This window comes from Sinocyclocheilus rhinocerous, unplaced genomic scaffold (genome assembly GCF_001515625.1).
Source record: "Sinocyclocheilus rhinocerous isolate Xijiao unplaced genomic scaffold, SAMN03320098_v1.1 scaffold605, whole genome shotgun sequence".
In the NCBI taxonomy this organism is placed as follows: domain Eukaryota; kingdom Metazoa; phylum Chordata; class Actinopteri; order Cypriniformes; family Cyprinidae; genus Sinocyclocheilus; species Sinocyclocheilus rhinocerous.
The window spans coordinates 2236745-2240584 of record NW_015661612.1 but is presented as its reverse complement, the minus strand read 5'-3'; positions in this window follow the sequence as shown (position 1 = coordinate 2240584).

The following is a 3840-nucleotide window of genomic DNA, read 5'->3' as shown; positions in this document are numbered from 1 at the left end:
TTTATGAAGCTACCCCTAGTTGTCCGTCACGTAATTGCAGGGGGTCTGTAGATTCATTACAAAAATGTTTAAAACATTTTTTTTTTATCATAAATTGACATGGTATTTTATTCTTATTGACACTGATAAGTTTGCCATCAGTTGTCAGAAGATGAAAGCGATATCTTTATCGTAGTATCCTTTCAGCATTATGACTGGCGTCAGCGCAGTTTTTTTTAATGATGACTCACTCCACTGCCGCCACCTGCTGGCGTAACAATGACTGACAGCCTGGCGCTGATGCTGAAATATCATTATATAGTGAGTGGCATAAAATGTCTTAAAATGACAATAATATTATTTCTCGCAATTATTTCTGGGGCAGTATATCGTCAATAAAATAATAGTTATCGAGACCGGCCTATGGACAGGTAGCTTAAAAAACTTGATGGGCCATCTAACAGTGGACCTGACACACAATAAAAGCTAAGACAAATGGACAATACAAACACATGTCAATATCAATGGTGGGTGGGTGGGGTCCATGAGGACGGTTTGAGATATTATGGGGGTCCAGTACTCAAAAAAGGTTGACAACCACTGATGAACTCATGAACCAGTGTCTTATGTATGGTTTTAATTGATCTTAGGTCAGTTTTATAATGTAGGTTACATTTTAATAAAATTAAAGTTTCTGTAATTGGCCTAAATAGTCAAGTCTTGTCTAAAAACATAAAACAAGCACTACAAAATTAATGACATAATACAAATTATACAGACACTTGATATTATTAAATGGTATTTAATGATTTGTAGATTACACTTACCTTGTCTTTATGCACGCTTGGGCTGTGTTCACATTGCATTAACAGTAAATCATTTTGCGAAGCAATTGAATTTCTTAAAGAATCATCTCTCCTATCACTAATGTACTTGAAAAGACTAAAGCAGTAATTTGTCTTTTAAAAAGACGTGCGACATGTATTTAGAACTGTATGGAGCACTATTTATGATGGATTGGCACAGTTTTTTGGACTTCTATTGGAGTATTGAATATCACCCATTCATTGCCATTATAAAGCTTGGAACAGCCAGGACATTTTTAAATATAATTCCGATTGTATTTGCCTGAAAGAAGAAAGTCATATACACCTAGGATGGCTTAAGGGTGAGTAAATTTCATTTTGGGTGAACTAACCCTTTAAGTTTAGGAGCAAACAGGAAGTGGTGACTGTGCATGTACTGTCACTTGGTGGCTGTGCGCAGAACCTACATGAGTCATTGTTTTTCTCGCAGTGGGAGAAAGGGGGCCACAGACAAAAAAAAAAACTTATGAATGAGCATGAGTAATCTATGAAAGTAAATGAATGAGATCGCCTTATGAGAAGTGAAAAGAGAGAGCCATAGCGATCCCTTGCGTAAGCACAGCCCTACGTGCACATCCGCACATACAGTAGTATTTGCCTGAACATACTGTTGTTTGGTTTTGTGATCAGACACACAACGGTGTCTGATTATATAGTAGTGAAGGTAAGAGCACTTTTTTTTATTTTGAATAAGCTTAAGAAAGCTTAAGAAACTTTTTTCATTTGTTTCACAAACAAATTATTTGAAAAAGATGCAATATAAAAAATAATCTACTGAAAGCTGTTTAAAATGAATAAATGCATAAAATTAAAGGCACAGTCAAGAAATAATGTCTACTGTATGTTGTGAGTAATGTACAGTTGAATATGGAGAGAGAGCAAGCGCAAATTCTGGCTGCCATTGCGTCTGGGGATGCCACCGGAAGTGGCGCTGCCTGCGACCTGCCGCTGCCAGAGAGAGCGCCAGTATGACAGAATATGTCAGACACATATGACAGAATACGTGTGTGTGAAAGAGAAGTTCATGTTATGCTCATTTTCCTCTTGTTGTAATGCAGAAGTTTAGAGGAGCCTGAATTAGTTCCAGCCAGAAAATAAAATAAAATACAACACAACATTTTCTAATCAATAGATTTGTAATATCTTAAATTTTCTGCCGTTTTTTTAAAAGTCCCTTTTACACTTTCAACCTTGGGTCGGATCTCTGGGTTGTCTTTCCCTCACTTCATCAATCTTAGGTTTTGTCTGCTTGTCGATGAGCAATAGAAAACTAATGGAGAGATGGTGAGTTTGTGCACATCATTTCCTGGTAAAGATGAGAATTGTAAAACAGATTTCAGCCAGAATGGGTCTGATATAGACGCATATCGTCAGACATATAAATGTGTGTTATCTCAGTCTGACCAGCGGAAATGAAAAGCCCTTGAGGAATTCTGGCCGCTTTACTTTAAAGCAATCTCGGACTTTCAGATACTTCCTATTCACTGTAAATGGAAACATGGGCGTATGATATACAGAGAGGTGTAAACAAATCTTTAGTGGGTCATTGTGAAGCAGCTTCATTCATATGAAAGGTAAAAAAAAATAGAAACTCCACCGTGGTTCATCACGCTCTGAGTCAGTGGTTTTCATAAAAAAAGTTCATAATAGTTGGGATGCAAGGCTATGTTTTGAAGCGCACACTGGCTTTAGTTTGCCTGTAGATACGTGTAGAAAGGCTTTGGGAGTGTTTCCTGTCTATTGTTTTAAGAGAGAGCACATACTTAAATGCATAATTTTTAAAGGGATAGTTCTCTCAAAAATGAAAAAAAAAAATGGATGGGGGACAGTATTATATATCCCTCAAAAGTGTGCTAACCTTCATGCAATGCCTATGCTGTGTAGGAAAAAAAAGGTAAATGGTAAAGGTTTGTTGTTGCTGTTGTTTCTAAAAGCAATTCAAAAGCAGAAGCCTAGAATAGCTTTGCAAAATAATGCAGGTATCACCTGAAACCTGTGGTCACAACTCTCTGTTGTTATGATGGTGCCATGGCAATCCCTGATAGGAATCCTAATGGGGTTTACCTACATTTGCACCACACCCTGTTACAATGACAATCCGTTTGAACTACTGAGAGGGGATGGCAGGCGCACACTCACCTGCTGGTGATCCCGAAATGGGTGTATATCCATGAACAGAAAAAAAAATCCACTTTTACCTCACGACTAATAACTTACAGTTCACCTCCTGACAGGTTTGTCAAACCAGTCTTTGATCAGCAGTAATGTCGTTGACAAAAGGCAAATACAGAAAGGCAAGTACATATGCATTGAATCACACCATTTTTGATTACAATAGAATCCTAGTTGCTATGTTGACTCGAGCGTACAGTTGTACAGTTATTCCAAGTCATATACTTCCATGGAACATGCCATGACATTCTGTGCAATTACATTAATAAGAAAACTAAAGGAAAACAAAGGAAACTCTAACTGTAGTTCAAGTAAGGATTTCTTCATAAACCATATGGTTCCAATAAAATGGAAAGAAAGTTTAAAAAAAAACAAAGCTTGAGTCATGCAATGTATAGAGTCATCAGGCTATGTCATGCCACTATCATAAAAAAAACTAACCACAACTTCCACTTCTAACGTCCTAGAAAGTCAGCATTAGGTTACAATTAGGGGTGTAACGATTCACTCGTTTAGATGCATCGATTACAAACCCTGACGATGCAATGCATCGATCTTGAAACATGGATTTTTGAATCGTGAATCGTCGATTTCGGACAGTAATCGATTTAAAGCGCTAAGAATCGAATGAATCGCGATTTCTATAGCGATTCAATGCTTTCAAAATATATACACATTAAATTACTACAAGCACAAACTAAACCGTGTTCGTGCCCTCGCATCTCTCTTTCACGCATTTTACAGCCTGCAGTGACTGTCACAAGATTGCGCTCGCGCTCCGTTCGTCTCACTGACACATTTTTTGAGCAGCTGATGTGTGATC